Below are 19,619 nucleotides of genomic sequence, written 5' to 3'. Positions count from 1 at the left end.
TGACCAGATGCAACCCTGCCTTGCTCGTGAAAAATGAAGAGCTCTTGGACTACGACGATTTGGCCACGCCGGACTGCCAGCTATTATTTATGCAGCAACGTAGCCGCGCTTGTCCTGCACATGGGATGGGTTTGTGGGATTGTGAACTGTGACAGGAATCCAGCCTTCTTTATGAGCCTGTCAGTTACCCAGTACGTGCACAGCACTCTCTAAGTTACAAAAATAGACATGCTGCCTACTGGTGGATCTTAAAAATACCAGGACGCCCTTGGTAAGGGAGAAATGTGCCTTGGTGACCTTGAACGCAGTGCCTGTCCTCTGCTCTCCCCTCCCAGGCACAGAGCAAGAGCCACCGGCAAAGAAACTGCCTTCCACCCCAGAAACAGCTGCATTTTTTAGGGGCACAGGCTGCGGAGCGCTTGCGCGCCCCAAGGCCGGGAGGGGAGGGGGCGAGCTGGGCGCCCACACACCGGCGCGAGGGATTACAGCGGTTTTTCCTTCAAAACGGAGACACACACACACAGAAAGCTCTCCCGGGGGCAGGCTGTCCCTTGGCTCCGGCCTTGCAGCGCTGCGGGAGCCCGCCCTCCCCCGTTCCTCGCCGCTGAGCCCGGTACAAACGGGTAGGGCAGGGCGGCCAGGCCTCGGTGCCGGACGCGGGGGCGGTTGGAGCGGGCCGCGCGCCGCCGGCCGCTGGGCGGGAGCGCGGTGCTCCCCCCCAGAGCCCGCGGAGGAGACTCCCGAGAGGGGAAGGCTGGCGCGGGGCGGAGCGGCCCATCCTGCCGCCGTGCCCGGGGAGGGACCCCCGACCCGCAGGCGCGCTGCCGGGGCACCGTGCCGCCTCTCGCAGCCTCCCGGGCAGCGGGGTGCGTGTAGTACGGCAGGAGCGGCGGCCCTTCGGGTGCGGGTGGGAGCGCCAGGGCCCCGCGGGGCTCGGGCGGCCGGGCGGAGAGGCCGTCTCCCCCTCCGCGGCGGGAGCGGAGTGCGGCGGACCGGGGAGGGGGCGGGGAGGATGACTTCATGCCGCCGGAGCGCCGTGAATTTAGGAGCAGCAGCTGCCGCCGCCGCCGCTGCCGGCGGGATGTGGGGGTGAGGTGACAGCGGGAGCTGCCGCCGGCTGAGGGAGGGGCAGCGCCGGGCACCCCGCTCCGCCGAGCCCAGGGGCTCTGGGCCGCCACGAGCAGCCGCTGCGGGAGGGAGGGAGGAAGATGCGCTGAGCCGGTCGCTGGAAAGGTGAGCGGGAGCTGCCGGGGCGTGTGCGGGGGCGGGCGGCGAGCGCTGCGGCGCTGCCCGGCTGGGGAGCCGCGACGCTGCCGCTGCCAGCCGCCCGCCTCGGCTCGGCTCGCCCGGCTGCCGGGGCCGCTGCCTGCCCGCTGCGAGCGCGGGGAAGGCCGGGCTGACGGCCCGGGAAACAGCCGCCGTGCTGCGTGCGCGCAGGCAGGGTCTGGAGCTGCGCTTAGGCATGTAGCTTTCTTCTCCTTCCTTCTCCCGTGATTCCCTCCAAAAGCAGAAAGGCTGCCCTCTCGGAAGCGCCACAGTGTTGCATTTTGTCTTTTATTGCCAGGATGTGCAGTGGCTCAGTGCCAGCTCTCTGCTCAGCAGCCTGGGCTGCTTTCTTTACCCTTGTCAGAAGGGGTTCACTCGCGTGGAGGGGGCATTTTGTCTGTGGCGTAGCACAGGACGGGCGCGAAGGCGGGAAGGACTGTGGAGCACTGCGACAGGTGCAGGACTGCGCTCCGGGTTTCCTCTTGCTCTCTCCAATCCGATGTGCGTTCCTCAAGTGACGGGGAAGACATCTTAGGGCAGAAGGGTTTCAGGGGAACAGAAGCAAAAAAGGATGTCGTCTCACTTATGTTCCTGGACTTGGAAGTCACTTCACAGGAAACTAAAGGGAGTGTAGAAGTTGGAGAACCAGGCCTTATACCAAAATGGATTCTGTTGACTTTTTCGGAGACTTCTGTCTGGTTTTTTTTTTTTCCCTTTTTCCGTTTTTATCGTCTAGCATTAGGTTTGGGACAAACAACATAGCAGCAAAATTCAACTGCCTTTGCTAAATGGAAGAATTAGTGAGTTGCTCTTCCATCGTATCACCTGTAGAAGTGGAAAAACAAGAGTATGTGGAGCATTGTAGCTTGGCCATTGACATTGCACATTGTTTGTGGTACGTACGCAGGCCTTAACATTAGATGAATGGTCTTTTGGAATTGAGTAGAAGGGAAAAATCTGCCTGGCCTATGTCTCTGTCTGATATGGTGGTGATTTTTTGGTTACGTTTTTTCTTTGTTCTGCTCTAAAAAAGGTTGCTCTAAAGCAGGCATGTCAATACAGGAGGCTAGGGTTGGCGTGCAGAGGCAGATCATTAGAATGAGCACTATCTGCATGTAGTAATGGTTAATGGCTCGATGTGGTTTGGTTTGGAAGCGAAAACAATGATTGTGTCTCTAGGAAGAAAAGGATAGGGTATTAATCTTTTCTTAATGAAAAAAGGAAGCAGGATATTGGAAGCTGAAGGTTATTTTATTCAATGTCTATTTACTTGTATGTTCATCTTAAAGGATCCTTTTATCCTATGTGTTCACAGAGCAGCTCACACAGTTGTGGGATCCCCAGTTGTGGTTGAAGCCTCTGGTCATGTGCTAGAGTGATGGAAGTAATACTTAGGGAGGTAACAGGCAGTTGTTTGGTCTGTTGTCATTATTTCTGGGAAGATGTTTAAATACACGTATTTGCCTCAGTACTGTTGCTGGGTACGCAGAAGGCGAATGATGGCTACAGAGACGGGAAATGTGTATAAAAGACAATTGAGGCTTCACAAGGCCGAAACAAAGAGTGAGTGGTGAATTGCAGTGTCAGAAATCAGTTCAACAGACAAATCCTTGCTCTGAAGAACAGTCATTAACGATGACCCCATATAAGCTTGTTCCTTTTAAGCACTCCATGGCACATCCAATGTATGCATTTCAAGCTAGAAAAAAATTCTTATTCCATCAAACCTATATCTTTCGTCTACCAAACATTTACTTTATTCCTGTAAAACACTTGGGAGTCTGAGTTATGACATCTCTACTGTTTTTTCCTTTCTAGAAAAGAGCATGGCTGGCTGTCTCAGCGGTTGCAATGTTGTAGTCATTTGCTGATTTCTCCTCTAATTGCCTTTGGCTGGAAAAAGAAACCATGTAGCTGAGTTCAGGTACTTCTCATATTAGTCCACTCATTCTATATAAAGTCAATTTCTTTACTGGAGAGAGCATCAAGTAATGGTCTCCCATTCTGTTGTTGCAAATACAGGGTAGTATGAGCATTCACTAATGTTGACACAATGTTAGCACAGTAAATTTAGCTGTTTGTGCTTCCTGGCAAACCTAAATAATATTTCAAAAGACTGTTAGTTAACATTGTTTTAAAAAAAGTGGTGGCAGGGATGAAGGAGTAGTTTACCAGGAGCCATACGTTATTGTAGATCTGAATGTACATCTGATTGGTTTGACACTGAAAACTGGAATTGCTTTTGTTTTTATCTTATGTGTACTCCAAAGACAGATGGTATAATCATGTAAAGTGCAAGAGTGCATGTGCCCATAGAAAAAATTTATATCTAATTATCAGTGTGAATTTAGTTCAATGGTGTAACTGATGTAAATCCACTTCCTACAGACTTCTCTCCCAGAACTCCTCTTCCTCCTTCTGTTACAGTACCTTCCATACCTCTGCCAAGCAAAGAAAAGTATCTTTACTGTGGTTAATCTGGGGCAACAGCCCCGCTGACTGGAAGAACAGCCTAGTTGGCCAGCTGGTTGATGCCAGACAGACTGGGTAGCAGCTGAGATTTAGCTGCCTTTTCCTCAGAGGGTCTGCTATTTTGGAACTCTTCATCTGGGTTAGTTCTTCAAATTTGTAAGAGCTTAATTATCTTTGAGATTTCTAGGCCGCAGTCAGCCTTTGAACCAGCAAGTTCATTTGACCAAATTTATGAGTCGGGGCCAGATGGGTATGTTTGCATAAAGTTTATTTCCTTAGGAGAACAAAGTGGAAAACCCAGTAACCTTGAATGCACTTGAAGTTGCAGAGGTTTGATTTCACTTGTGGTCCTTTCCAAGGGCTGAAATGAAACAGTTCAGTTAATATATTTTCTATTATTATGAGAATGTTTAAAGCTGATGTTTCTAAGTGCTGTTTGAACTAACTGAAATAACCGCATTCCAGAGCAAGGATGTAATTTTTCAGTTATGTTGTTACTAAGCTTTGAGTTGGATTATTTTCCCCAAATTAAGAATTCCTTAAAGGAAGGCTTGAGCAGGGTATGAGTGGACAGATATTATACAGTGAACTTAACACTACGTACTTTAGCATGTGCAAACAATCAAGAGTATTTTAACAGTAGTGATACCATTTTTTCTTCTGAAGAACAAATGTATTGACACTTTCCAAATGCTTGCCCTTTATGTGCAGTAGCTAACATTTCTAGGTGAGAAAAAAATTCCATCTGAGAAATAAATGCCAGGCATAAATTTAAACTTCGTCTCCTACTATGCAAATGGATTTCACGTTGGGCTCTTTAATTATTGTCAATAGAAGATCTTTATGTGAGTGGCCAGTCAACTGCAAAGGTAGCAATTGTTACGGAGAACTAAGAGTTTTATCCATTATAATATATTAGTGGTGGGAACAAGACAGGCATTAAGTATCTTTTTCTCTTGAATTCGACCTAATCAAGTAAGTCAGCACTTCACAACCGACGTAATGAGCCCCTGAGTTTAATATCTGAAATATGGAGATAGAAGTGCAGAGTTCATGTATGCTTCTTGCAAAAGCAAGCTGATTTAAGCCTTTCTCTTGAAGAGGATTGCATGTGACAGCAACACAAGCATGAATCCATTAATATGTATTAGTTTCATGATGCATTGAGAGACTAGCTTCGAGTAAGTCTTCATATTGTATATTCTTACAAAATTACTCTATTAAAACATTATAAAAGAAAGGATCTGATTGTACAAGAACTGTATGCTTTCAGCATATATCTCTGTCTTTAAATATAAACATGTCAGAGGATAAAGTAACACAAAATGTACTTTCTCATAGGAGAGTTGGTGCAAATGTCCCAGCCAAATGCCAGATCAAATAACTTCATTTTTCTTCCTTTAATTCTTACACTAGAACCAATAAGATATAATAGTGGGTTTTGTCCTTCCTAACATACTGAAGATACACTGCATTTCTGAGCTGGTTCCATTTCTGGAGTGGTAAAATGATTCCAGGGTATCTCTGCCCTTCTTCCCTGGGTGAACCAAGTAGAAAAGATGAACTCTGCAGAAGAGCTGCAGTGGAAGAATTTCCATGTCAGCCAGGGTGTAGTTCTCTCTAGTAGAATTTGTTTTGCTTTCTAACCTTTATTAAAATTCATTTTAAAAATTGGCTACATTGCTGTTCTTTGGCTTTACAGGACTCATGGGCAATTTAACCTGCCCTGTGTTCAGAAGGACTTTAAAGCAACTGGCTGGTGTTTGCACAGTTATGCATCCCTTTCTGCACTCATGTCCCAGTGATTCATCAGATATGATAGGCAAATAGATCTAACTCCAACATACAATTTTAATTTCTCTTACTTTGACTGCTTTTTTTGTCACATCTTTGTTCTGGTAACTGTTCCGAAAGACCCGAAGGTATATCAAAGTTATCTTGGCAGCTGTTAGCTAGCCTGTAAAATGTGCTGCAGCTTTAATGAGATAATATACATCTTAATATATCTATATAATTATATATATTATATAATATATATATTTGCTAACTATTCACTCATTTGCCTTCTACCTCCTACAGAATTTCCACTTACACATATGGTGAGCACATAACTGTGGTGAAACGATCTCACCACCTGTTGTTTTAAAATAGCACAGATGCTTATTAATGGTCCTTCCATGATACTGTTTATAGTACATGTTAAACTTCACTTAAAATACTCTGGATCATATTGGTAAAAGATATTATTACTTCAGCAGCAGCCTTAAATTGGTTCCTGTTCAGCATCTCTACTTAACTTGTTGATTGTTCGTAGGTAGGAGAGAGGTAAACTTCATAGGAGAGTCAAAGCTATGATGCTTAATGAGAAAGCTGTTAGTGAATCCTGTACAAGGTGTCCTCTGAAAATGACCGCTGCTATTTGGATAGCTGATCAACCCGAAGAACTGCAAAAAGTATGAGTGCACAGATTCTCTACACTCAGAAGTCTTAAGTTCAGTTGATGTGAACTCTTTCAGGCCAAGGCTCAAAAGCAGAGTTGTCACACTTCAAAGCAAGGGAAAGTAAATAATAGCAGAACTTGAGCCTTGATCAAGAGTATCTCCTAATACATTTTTTTTCATGGAAAAGTCAGTTCTAAACTGACTAAACTAAATTTAGGTAAACAAATGTTCCATCAATTCCCAGTTTTCTTTGTCCAATCTAATGAGTGACTTGGATTCTCAACTTTGCTTTCAAAGAATTTCTAGAGTTCTGCCTGATATTTCTGGTCTGTAACTCTCTAGATTTGTCTTTGAATTTTTTTTTTTTTTTTTGTCTAACCTGGTCAAAGTAGAAATTGTATTTCTACTTTGAAATCCTCTATCCACAACTTGACCAAGAAAAATCCTTGATGTTAAGTGGCAGTTCACTATCATTCTCACTTCACTGAGATGTAAATGTAAAAGGGCAATCAGGATAAACAGACTCTGCTGCTTTCAAACTTCCCAAGGTTCTTGCTTGAGGCACAGAAAGTTCTTGATATCTGCACATTGCTAGTGAATTCCAAGAAAACACTATTATGCACTGCAAAAAATGTATAACAAAAAAAGGAATGAAAGATGTGTCTTATTTAAGTTTAGCAAAAGCTCTTAGGAACTATTAGGGTGAGTGTCTTTTTTTTTGTTTTGTTTTTTTTTTTTTTTAAATCAAATACATATGGAGACTTTTTATTTCTTTCCTGTGGTGCATGACAGATGGCATTGGTTGGGGTTAGTATAGCTAGTAAATTAAAAAATAATTGTTCACACTAGAATGGTGGCTGTCAGATGCCTGTTCAAACTGTATAGGATGGACAAAAACCTCTTCTTATTCAGAAAAGGTGTGTGGCATATTATAGACGTAGCCTGTAAGAATATAAATCTGCTATTAAAATAAGACCACTGGCAAAATTCCAGTAAAGGATACTTAGAGAAGTAATGCATAAATTAAATGGAGTAATCATCTTTTGATACAGTCTCCCAGTGTTTGGTGCTCGGCATTGATTAGGAGTTCCGTGAGCATAAAGTAATGTTTGCACTAGTACGTTTAATCACAGGGGGCATCGTGTCCTCACTGAATGTGTTTGGTTGATCTGATTTATATTCTCAGCCTCCACAGTATCCTTTGGCGCTTATATGATGCAGTGCATGTGGAGTGTAAGGAAGTAAGTCTCTTTGTTTTGCCTTAAAATTCATTGCCTAATGATTTAATTGGGGGCCCTTTTAATTGTCATAATGTGAGAAATGTTAAGCAATTGCTTCCTTTTCTGTTTCTCACCAGTCATGATTTCACATATCTATCACATTCTCTTTTTCCTCAAGAACAGAGTCATCTTAGTCTATTTACTCTTTCTGCATATAGAGAGACTGTTCCGTATCTGATTCATTGTTGCTTTTTTATATACTTTCTGCAAATTTATTTCTGATGTGCAATGGTCAGAACTTAGGAACTCTGTTTAGTAGCGTGATAATTTCTATTTCTATTCCATTCCTTTCCCAGTTTTTTTACTATGCATATTTTTTCCAGTTACTAATTACGTGTTTCATTTGGGCTGATCTCTTGTGTCCCTGTTAGGTTCATTTTCATTGTAGGATCAGGACAATATGTTTGTATGACTGGAAGGAACTGGTGCCATTAGCAGGAGACATAAAAGTTGATAGTTGGATATCAAAAATGTGTATTTTAAATGTAAGAAAGAACAAACTGTAGTGTGTAGCCTTATAGAGCAAGAGAGATTCAGTCATAAACCCTTCCTTTGTTTTGTGTTACTCTTGTTTTGAAATAGTGGGATGATGGCAGCTTTACTGATTTGGGCTAATGTTTGTGAGCTCAGACATGGCAAGAAGAAAATAAAAGAGAATAGGATTCATTAATGCATATAAGAATTGGAGCATGTGAAAAAATTCCAGACTCTAAAAGGCAGGCATAATGTGAAACACTTTATTTAAAAAAAAAAAAAACCAACAAACTAAAAATAGACTGCTGCATTTTAAGTAACTGTTATTTGTAAGGTCTCATGGAGTCAAAGCGTGATAAGAGATGTGAATGGAGTATGCATGAATATAGAAGCTGTATGACTTGAGAAAGAGACATGGCATATCAAAATTGATTACAGCATGCCTTAAAAGCCTAAGGAAACCACAGCTTTTTGTCAATGAAGTAAGCCCATTTTATCATATATTTGTTTATATACAGGCTACTAATGTTTACATTCCGTTCTTAGACGAACACCACAACCATTTCCAAGCAGAATATTTATCCTAAATAGGGAGTCCTCCAAGTTATCCTGAATAGCTAGAGGCCTTGTTGGACACTTTTTTTTTTTTTAATGTGTTTATTTGCCTGCAGGGAGTTCAGGTGTTGATCTGTTGAATGGCAGCTATAATATTATAAGGCAGTAAAGAATCGTATAATGCTAGTGTCACTCACTCTAAGTGACAATGTGCAAAAATAATGGCACCACCGCTACATGTCCTTTTAGAGTGTAATTTTTGTATCTATACCTAATGTGGTACTACTGGGGCCTGACTGGGGCAATGGCAATATTCTCTTGAATTTTACAAAGGCAAAACACTGATAAGTGGTGAAAAACAGGTGCAAAGCCTTCACCCATCCCCAACACACACACAGAGCATCTCCAGAACAAATAAAGTTTGAATGGGTATTTATAGAAGATGAACATGATAGCCATGCACCCGGAGGAACACAGATACTGTATAAGAAATTTAAGCATGTAATATCACTTCCTCACTGATACTTTATAATTCATTATATGTTCATGTAACAATAGGCTTTTAATATATAGAAAGCTAATAATGGGGAATGATTTCATTAGCACATAAGGAAGGAATTGCATGAAGATATTTTGCATGGTATGATGCATTAGCTAATTGTCACTCTGGAAGAAGATAGTTTTCAATTGTACACTCTGCACATTTACGCAATTGCTGTACAGACCAAAGAGCAAGAAGAAGCATTTCTGTTACCCTCTTTTTCTCAGATACTGGGGAAATGTATTATTTATGCAGCACCTTTCATCATGGAAGACCTCAAAACACTTTATAGCACTTCCATTTTCATTGATAACATTTGCGAGTAAGGGATGAAAGCTGTTACTTAAACATTGTTTTCCCACAGTTGTACAGCTGATAAGACTGCAGATCAGGGAGTTATTTATGCTAATCTCCAGAAAAAGGTACTGATTTCTGATGACTGCTGCAGCACGCTGAACCATGCTATTTCCTTCCAAGCAGAAAATTCTCTTTCCTATCACTCTTATGCCTCATAGAAGCAATTTTTGAAGGCCATTCATCCATTACAGACTGCAGCTCTGCTTCTTAAGCAGTGTTTCTAGTGGGACAACACACTATGCAAATGTATTTTGTGTAAGTTTACTAGATTCTCCAAGTCCACTCTTCGTTAGCATTTCTGTTCTTCCATCCTCCTTTAGCCTTCTTGGTCTGGCTAAGCCAGGCACTGGTACTCCTTTTGCAAGTTTTGCAAGTATATTTTTTTACTGAATTTTGTCAGTACGTAAAATTTTTGAGCTTATAGTTGGGTGTCTCTCGGTAGCACAGTATTTTATAACTATGTGTTCTTAACCACTATTTCATACAGTTATTTGGAGATTATACAGATTGCATACCTTAAACAGATGCATATGATTTCTTAAGCAAACTACAAGGCAGAATTCTAGAAAGAAGAAAATTTTAGCACTGTTCTGGGGTCAGCATCCAAATGACTGCCTATCTTCCTGTGGTGGTATGTTGCATTAGTTTCCTACCGCAGTGGGAGGAAAAAGTGCCAAAAACATTCCAAGTTTCCCCTGCTTTCCAGACTGTGTGATCTGAGCCAATTACTGAACATCAGGTGTTCTTTGAGCCTTAGGCAGCACCTGAGCACCTCGTTTTGGTCTCTAGGCATGCTTTTGGCAAGTAAGCTCTTCTATCCAGCTCCTCCTGAGAGAAGCAGTTGCTTGTGTCTCTGCGCTTAGTAGTGATTCATTACGCTTTCCTCTCAGGGCTGCTCTTCACCGTCTTCTTTCATAATTCTATTCTTGTATTAACTTTGGTGACAAGTATGGGGTTTTTGAGGGTTTTTTGTTTGTATGGAACCAGTATCGGCAGGATCAGAGTTGCAAATCTTTGCTTTAAGTTAAACGGTGTCTGTGAATACTGCTGAGCACTAGAACAGTTTCATATATGACTGTTAAACTGTTGCCAAAGATTTTGGTACTTTTTTGGCTTGTGTCAACTTGTTCTTCCGAGCAAGTCCAAAACTTGGTCTGGGAATTGGTGTAGGTTAGGTGCCATTTCCCAGCAGGTAATTTGAATGTTGTTCAGAAAATAAATTCTCCTATTAGAAGCCTTTTAGTTTACCTGACTTTCCCTTGATGTGGTTGCTGTTGAGGCAGGCCAGATTTTCAGCTAATTTGTCTGGCTTTTCTTTGTTCAAACCGATGAAAACAGTGCAAGCTTTCTATGTATCCTGTGAGATCTGTCTTTCAACTGATGTTCCTTCTGTGACAGTCTTCTTGAACACTTAATCATATCTGCCATTTGTTCTGTTGAAGAAACTTCAACTTCCCATCCCCCTTTCTGAAGTATTCCTGTTCTGCTCAGAGAGCAGTAATTCCATTGAAGTGTTCTAATTTATCTTTATTCTCTGAGCACATTTGAAGGCCTTGTCAAGGAAGGCAGATATACAGAAATAATTTGGAGTATCATGGCTTTCATAGTAACAGTTGTAGAGGCTTTCAATAGTTTTACTCTCTACATGTGTTTATTTTGTGTTAAGGTCTGATGTGAAAATCCAAGAGAAGTCATAGTTTAGCACCTCAATTTTGTTGATTCTCCCTATGTAGTGGTAATTTATAAAAGTAATTAACATTCTGATAACAGTGGCCAAAATACTGGGCTTTTATTTTCACCAAGGGTTGTCTGTCTTAAGAGATTCGTCCGTAAGTAAGGACATAGATGTGGACAGGTTGGAAAGGATAACATAAATAGGAGTTAACTGTCACCAGAAGAATGGGAGGGTGGGTCTAGTGAGGGTCTTTCTGGATAAGTCAAATATAGAATTTAAAAACTTATTTGTATACTCATACTAATGTTGATATGTCAGTTGTTTGTTCAGTGGATGAGTTTTTCCTCCTCCTTCACACAGAGTGCTTTCTCTGTGGAACTAATGAGTGTGAGACCAGTATGAGGGAAGAAGTAGTTTCTTTTATAAAGATTAGTAATAGCAAAATTTGAGTAACCAAAAGTAAAGGTAGCTGTGATCTCTATTCTGAACTTTTCCTCTCCTTTTTCTTTTCTGCATGTATTTGGGTGGTAGTCAGGTGCTTCTATCTTATAGTTTGGGCATAAAGACTTCTTACAAACTAAGGAACAAAGGCTTCTGTGTTGGGTTTTTTGTTTTGTTTTGTTTTTCTTTTAGGTTCCTACTTTTCTCTCCAACTAGCCAGCTCATTTAGAACTAAAATCTTACACTTGCATGGAGGCTGTTTATGTTCAACCCAGCTGATGTATCACTAAATGAAAAAGTATTCAGGGAAGCATGAAAAGATTCAGTAGGATTAAATAGCAAAGCATAAGGGTTTATTCCATGCAGGAGCAGCCTTTGAAAGCTAAAAGCTAGCTAAAGAAAGAGGCATTAATTGTGAGAAGTTAACATGTAAAATGGGAATCAGAAGAGAAGATTCTTCAAATCCTTTCAGCTACTGAAAGCATTGAATCAGAGGTCTTCAGTTTACAAGTGATCAAGTATAAAGAGAGAAAAGAAGCCTATTAAGGATAAAGAAAAATTGTTGAAGTAGCTGTTATGTACCTCCCCATCATCAGCTGTCTGTGAAAAGGGTCTCTTCTCTCCTACCCTTGAGTGTGGTTTTAGACATATTTGACCAGAATTGTTGGTTATTTGGATGACATCTGAGAGTGAGACAGAGATGAAGTCAGTATCCATATGCTTCTATATAAAGAAGATTGCATGCAAGGCCTTGCTGAATGCTGGCTTGTCTGTTAACTGAAAGGGCTAACTATTCACAAGTTTAATTCAAGTCTTCTTCCTTCAAGCACTTTATTGTTCAAAACCTAACCAAAGCAGAACATAGGTCACTTTCTCTTTGTGTCTCTCCTTCCCTACTTACTGATTGCTTGGAGACCTGCACGTAGAACTTAATGAAACCACATTCTGACTCTTGTAGTCATTTGCTTGGTTTCACCTGGGAAACCTGCACACAACTCTATCTGACAATAACCAGTTACTCCTGAAGGATCCTTTGTCGTCCTATGAAAATCCTTTTGTCTCTGAACACAAGAGAAATAAACCAAGACTGGAATAAACTCTAAAATGCCAAGGTGAGTGCCTCACCATCTGCACTTGAATCATCCACAGAACACCTACTTGGACTGTGCACGAGTGCATGTCCTTTCCACGGCAACTGGAATGGTGATGCAGAGAATGGGAATGCCTAGGTCTCATCCTGACATTTAATCATGACAAGTCTGCAAAGTATTTGTGAAACAGGCAACTTTAACATAACCGGGATTTCTTTTTTGGTCTCACTGACTGGCGTGTTTTGCTGCTTTTTCTACAGGCAAGCTTTTTTTTGGAGTTTCTTCTCATTTCAAAATGACAGAAGCTACTCTGCTACCTGCACTGAGCAATACTCCAGCCCTTTTATTTGCTGGAGCAGTTCTAGCACGATCTGTCAGACAGTATGGCTTAGCCCTAGCCTTCTGGTGAAAATACCTGTTTTGGCAAGTAGTTTCTATTTCCACAATTGCTTGGAAGAGGATGTGCATGGTACTTTCTCATCTGTCTGAAGCAGAAGGAAAAGTACATACTTACACATGTGAGGCTTGTCTCAACATGCAAATATTCTGCCGGGTGCTTTGAGGGAGCTAAAATTGCTTTACTTCAAATAACCCATTTCAGAAGGAAAGTAGTTTACCAACTTGTCATTTGTAGTCTTCGCTATTTTAAGTGCCTTTCTGACAAGATACTTCATATAATAACTGAAATAATTTTGAGTCCTTCCATAAGCTTCTTAGGAGAAGACCTAGGCAAGAAAGAATATTTATCTCCAAGGGAGACTTTTCTACAAGCCTTTGATGAAGTCCATTTATTTCTGTGGAGCTTCTATAGTATCCTTCTCATCTTGTAATGACATCTGCTAGTCTATTTCTGTTACTATGCTTATATAAGCTACCAAAAAGAGTGGAATTTGTTTGTCCCACATTGTTGGGTACAACTTGCTCAAAAAAACCCAACAGTGCCACCCAAATTTAAATTAAACTGTTCACCATTCCTTCTTCCTGTACTCCTGTACTCTTCACTTGAATATTTTGGAATAGCAAAGAAATTACAGGAGTCAAAAGAAAGCTAATGTAATATCTTTTATAAAAAAGAATAAATATGACTTAGTTACCAAGGTCTACTGATCTGATATGAATCCCAGGCAAAACAGTAGAAAAAGCAATATACTTTTCACTTGTATCTTTGAAGGACAGGATTATAATTAATGCAAATCACTGATGGTTAATGAAAAAGAGCCTGTCAAAGAGACCCTGATGTGCTGGTTTTATATATTTTGGAGGTTACAAGTTTGGCTAAAGGAAATAGGCTTACCAGTGTATTTTACTCACTGAAAACTGAAGTTAATGCTATTTCATGTCTGCAAACTCAAACACCTCTTGTATGTTACCTGCAAGGTTTGGTAGTTAGTTCCAGATGCCAGGCAACACGGTGGTAGATAGTTAGAGCAGAACATATGATGTGTTAAGTTCATACCTATGTCTTACCCACTGAAACTTTTTTGTACCTGTCATATAGGTGTGATGAATGTCTTTGCAACAAGTTCATGGTGGTGTTTAGATCAGTACTGGCCCAGACTGTAAGCAGCTGATTCTGGGTTCAGCGTGAAAAGATTTCTAAAAGATGGAGTAGTTTTAAGAGTCTTACCCGCTCAGAAAATACTGACGAGTATCTGTCTGACGAAGAATATCTGATTTTTCCCTTTCTTGCTCAGTCTCTGCAATGGTCTGCAATATTTGTGGGTGTTGCCTTACCTTTCTCTCTCCTCCCTGACCTCCCCCCACACCAAGAAAGAAAAGCAAGGGGGAAGTTTTTCCTACAGTAGAAAGTAGAAACAGAATTCAGAAGTGCTCTAAAGAGCTGTGAATATCTGGAGAGCTGCATGATTTCGTACAGCTTCCATATTTTACGAATAGAAAAATTTGTTTTCCTATTGATAACTTACGTTGACACACATTCAATCTTTCTCTTAAAATAAAACTTTGAAACCAAAGAAATGCAAATTAAGTTTACTTCTTCAAAAGTGTTGGTAGTCAGAATGTTATTTAAATATAGCAAATTTGTCAACAGTACCCTAAAATACCTCTTCATAAGGCTCACTAAGCATGTTTGTTAGATGAATTTTAAGACCGCACAAAGAGGATTGAGAGTTCTCCCAGGCCATCTTAAAGACCTGTATGACTAGTGCTTTTTTGGCTGTTTATATGTAATGCATCTGTTTTCATGTTCATTGCAAATTTATCTATTAAATCCACCAAAATGATCATTTTCTTGCTGGAAAACTATGAAACTGTTCAAACACTGAAACTGGGCATTTCTGTTTCTTTCCATATGACTCATCACTTTGCCTCATTTAAATGTTTTACACCTCATTAATTCCTTGTGATTACATTGTGTCTTGGTTCTTTCTACTTAGTTTGTAGTGGACAATATGAACTTTGTTTTATTTGTCTTTTTGCATTTTGAACTTTGGCACAGACTGTTCTCTATTACAGCTCCTTGTTCCATCTACAACAGGGTAAGATTCTTCTGGACATCAGCATGTTGCCTAAAAATCAAGAGGGGTGCTTAATGTCACATTATCTTCGCTACTTCTCTTGTAGTAGATATAATGAAGACTTGACTGCTGTGAAAACAGAAGACCGCCAGCTGTGCCATATGCATGTTATCTAGTAGCGTGAAGAGAACCTCTTGTATAAGTTGCAGTCAGAGGATGCTGACTGGGTCTTTCAAATTAATTATTGAAAATGGCATGAGAAACACAAGATGAAGAAATGCGAAAAAAGGTCACCAATTATAATGAGTAAGATCTTTTGAGGAGTCTCTGAGAAGCAGCTTTTAAAAATATAAAGCAACAACAAAAAAACCCCTAATTTATAAATGACTTGTTTTTCAGTGCTGTGGCCAGAACTCCATATGAGAGTTGCCTTTGTAGAATCCTTTGTCTTCAGCCTCTAGCAGTTCCAGCTCATTCTGTTCTTGTACCCCTCCTTTTTCTTTTTGTTTTCTCTCAAAGGACAGATATGAAGGTCAGCTCTGTGCTCTGGACCATATGTCTGAGTGATTGCTTCATACTATACATCTATTGCTTTTTTTTTCCTAGCTTCTTTTACAAATTCATAGTTTAAAACCAAACTCACTCAAAGGCTTTAAAAGTTTGTAATTGCAATATACTAATGAGGAAACCTCACTGCAAAAATGCATTATGATGTCGTTTTTTCCAGATGCTGCTAACAGATGGAATTTCTTACTACTTTTTTATTTTACTAATTCAAAAATTGATTTTAAAATAAGATCTTATTTCAATGCCTGCTTACCCTGTGTATTCCTAAGGCTTTCTCTTGTGTGCCAGTTTATAATGGAGATCATCCTTCTGCCTCCTGTAGTATGCTACCCAGCTTGTAGATAAGATGTACATGTAAGACTTTATTAGATAGAATATGTATATGTGTTAATAGCAAAATACATAGCAGTGGTTCTCTTTCAGCTATCAGCAAGCTCGAGGCCAAAGAATGTGTGTTCTTGCAAATTTGGGAGTTAAATATGCAAATCTTCATCTTCTCTTGAGAAATTAAATATTTTTGACTGTATGGGTAGAATGTGATGAGAATTCAACCAGTGAAAATTCTCCAGTAAAGTTAATTAAAAGCTGGTATCCTGAGAACACTTTGCATTAATTTTGTATCAGATTATACTCCTACTTTCTGCAACCTTAATTAATCAAATCTTAATGGTTACTCAGTCTGTAGCACTGTTTTGGGCTTAAAAAATATCAAGGGGCATGTTCCTAATTGAATATTGGTATCTGGGGAGGGGAGGAGTAGATATTGGTCCCCTTTCCAAAGGGGAAATAGACTCTGAAGTCTGAGCAGGGGGAAGAGAAAGACGTAAAGGGCAGCTTGTCCTTCAGGACAAGAAATGGCAGCAGAAGGCAGACAGCAAAGTAATTAACAGGTCTTTCTCCAGAAGAGAAGGTGGCCTTTACTGTGCCTAATTACACAGACTGTAATTTAAAACATGCTGTCTTGATCTCACAGTTGGATCTTTCAGGGCCTGGTTCATGCAGGCAGTCTGCCTAAGTTTTAGGCCTGTGAGCAGATATCTAGGTAGTCTTTGCCTGAGACTACAAGCTGAGAGGACAGATTGCCTTGTGAAGGGTTAGAACTCTCATCCTTTGTGGATTAGTGTTGTAGATTAATCCTTTGTAGATTAACGGCTTTGGCCTGTAATGTTAATGTTTTGAATTGTACCAGGATACAAAGGAGTTATCAACTTCAGTCTAAACCTGGGCTGTTACTCTCCAGCAAGTAGAGAGCTAAAATCTGATTTTATAAACTCTGTGCAGATGTGTGATTAGAAGGAAAATATCTAGTTACTTGTATTATATATCAGGAACGAGCAAGTCTAGAGTAGGCCAAACTAATGTCAGGAAATCATCTTGCCAAGACTCAGTTGTGTGTGTAAGTTGAGGGCTGTATTTCACCTATGACATGGTGATAGTGACAACGTTTTAAACTTACTAATTGTGGATTAAACAATGTTTCTGTCAACCAGTACCCTTCTCTTCTACAGTGCTTTTAATGAGACTGGGTTCTTGAGCCAAGAAAACATCTGGGTCTTTTAGGCCCACAAAATATGTACCTTTTAGGAGACTGAATTCAAGACTGTAATCTTTCCTATTTTACTTAAAAACTATAAGCATCTAGAACTGCTGGCCAGACTCTTTCTATGTGCATACCATCTGTCTCTCACCTGAGACTGTTTATGATCTAGTAACTAGGACTCTGATCCTAAACTCACTAAGAATGAGGCAGCAGTGTGCCATTGCAGTAACTTGGACCGCTGGGTACAAAAGGGGATATTGACATACCAACTCAAGTTTAGCAGAGGCTACCAAAACCATTGTGAGGCTGGAGCACATGATGTACGAGCAGGGACTGAGGGAACTGGGTTTGTTCAGTATGGAGAAGACACTACAAAGAGATTTAACTGCACTGCCCAAGGAGGGGTTATGGAGATGATGTAGACTTTTCTTGGAGTTGTACAACAAAAGGGTAGGTGGCAATGGTGACAAGTTGCAATAAGAGAAATTCCAACTACGTGAAAGGGAAATCTTTCACTGCAAGAATAGTTTAGCACTGGTACAGGTTGTCCAAAGTGCCTGGGGAACCCCCATCCTTGGAGATACTCAAAATTCATCTGGAGTCCCTGAGCAACCAGACTGAAGTTTGAAGTTAGCCTAGCTTTGAGCAAGTGGTTGTTGGACTTGATGGCCTCCAGATGCCCCTTCCAGCCAAAGTTTTTCTATGATTCAAAGACATCTGTTGATTTACTAGGTGTGCCTATACTGACCTATCAGTCCTGACTCAGGGTCTGAGTTTAACTTAGTACCTTCTGTGTGGAGATAGGGAAGAAGAGAATCTCATTGCTCATCTTCCATATAATAGCCTCATGTCAAGGAAGGAGGAGACCTGGACTCCAGACTGTCCTCAACCTCAAGGAACCTGAACCCACGTCCAAGCAGAGGACAAAACCACCAATATAAAAGGTATGTTGAAACTGGTGTATTGTGTACAAGCACAATTGCTTTCCTTCTGGTCCTGTGCCTTTTTGCAGACAAGAGGATGCCTGACTCTGTAGTCTTACGATTTCTATGCTGAAAAACAGGAAGCCTCCACTTCTGGATCATGCTCCTTAGATTTTTTGTGTGTGTTTGTTTTTAGTTGAATCTGGAGTAAAATATATGAGCAGTTCTGGAAGTCCTTCTAGCTCCTGATGTTATGCACAAGACAGGCTTTTCTGTCACTCAGTGCTTATTTCACAGGAATACGCTGATCTAAGATCATGCAAGAGACAGAACTTCAGTTAGACCTGCCCCACAGAAAGCGTTCAAATGCAGCAGCACAATACTCAAGTGCCAAGATGACATGGTTCTCAAACTTCTACGTGAGGAACAGAGCTATGGCAAGCTGATATTCTCCTGAACCTGTAAGACATGACCACAGTGTTCTTTGTGAAGAGATTGCTTCTGTTTTCCTTATGCTGCTATGCAAAGTGAAATTCTCACTAAGACAAGGAGATGCAAACCAAATAAGCAATTCAATATTTAGGTGTTAATGAGTTTGTCATTGTTTAATGTACCTTACTCTGGTGCAGAAAAACACAGATATGTGACAACAGGCATTGCAAACTAAAGTTATCCTTCTATCAAATCCACTCACGTAGAAGATATTCAAGAAAAGCTCCATCACATGCTGAAATCTGTGAAATCTAAAGCAACCCTGGGAAGTAAATTAATTGTAATAACTGTGTATCATTCAAACTGTATTGGTGTGGGACAAGAAACAACAGAAATCAAGCAAAGAGTGTAGAAGTTCATGACTTCTGTTGGTTTTTTGTGGTTTTTGTTTTGTTTTTTTTATTGTGAATGTTGCCAGCCCTGTTCTAGGAGACCTTGTAGCTTCCCCTCCTGAAGTGTATTCACTTTCAACAACTGCTGAAGGCTTTCTGCACAGGCTTGTTAAAGAAAGCTAGTGAAAAATACTTGTTCTGGACAGAGAAAACACCTTTTTTTTCTGAGAACCAGAAAAGAATGTATATTTGCCAGTATTGTTCCTAGTATCATAACATGAAGTAATCACTTTATCTAGAGCACAGGTTTTTTGTCTAATCATCCTGCACTATTATAGTTTATAATTTGCTTTTACCTATTTATAATTATTGCTTTCTTATAACAAAACTAGCATAGGATTATAGCTACTAAATTCTATGCTGATCTATTTGGTGTTAACCATGATCAACACAATATTTTCAAGACTTTTTCACAACAAATAGAAATAGCCTTGCAACATAGCATGTTTTTGTCTCTGTGTTTTTTAAGGAAAAATATGTTCAGCCTTATAATACCATACTGAGAGTAATTTTCTTAATGAAGCACATGAGCTGACTTAAAGCTACTTATTCTTCTAGATATACCTCATCAGCCTTTTGTTTCTAAGAAAGAACCTTCTCCTTACCTAGTATCAGGCACGGTTCTGTCTCTGGGC

General features: G+C 40.5%; 1 protein-coding gene across 6 annotated transcripts in view; it reads left to right on the top strand.

The window, feature by feature from the left end:
• The first annotated feature begins 574 nt into the window (after positions 1 to 574).
• PKIA (cAMP-dependent protein kinase inhibitor alpha) overlaps positions 575 to 19,619 on the top strand; it is a 43,717-nt gene continuing 24,672 nt past the window's right edge. Inside the window, exons 1-3 of one of the 6 annotated variants that reach the window (XM_050892601.1) lie at positions 575 to 623; positions 3,085 to 3,190; positions 18,021 to 18,121. The gene's annotated coding sequence lies outside the window, so the exon portion shown is untranslated. Of the gene's footprint in view, positions 624 to 840; positions 867 to 1,130; positions 1,234 to 3,084; positions 3,191 to 18,020; positions 18,122 to 19,619 lie in introns of those variants that run through there. The other 5 variants (XM_050892599.1, XM_050892602.1, XM_050892600.1 and 2 more) reach the window with 5 other exon arrangements.

This window comes from Gymnogyps californianus, chromosome 2 (genome assembly GCF_018139145.2).
Source record: "Gymnogyps californianus isolate 813 chromosome 2, ASM1813914v2, whole genome shotgun sequence".
NCBI lineage: Eukaryota > Metazoa > Chordata > Aves > Accipitriformes > Cathartidae > Gymnogyps > Gymnogyps californianus.
This window is presented reverse-complemented; position numbering and strand designations above follow the sequence as displayed.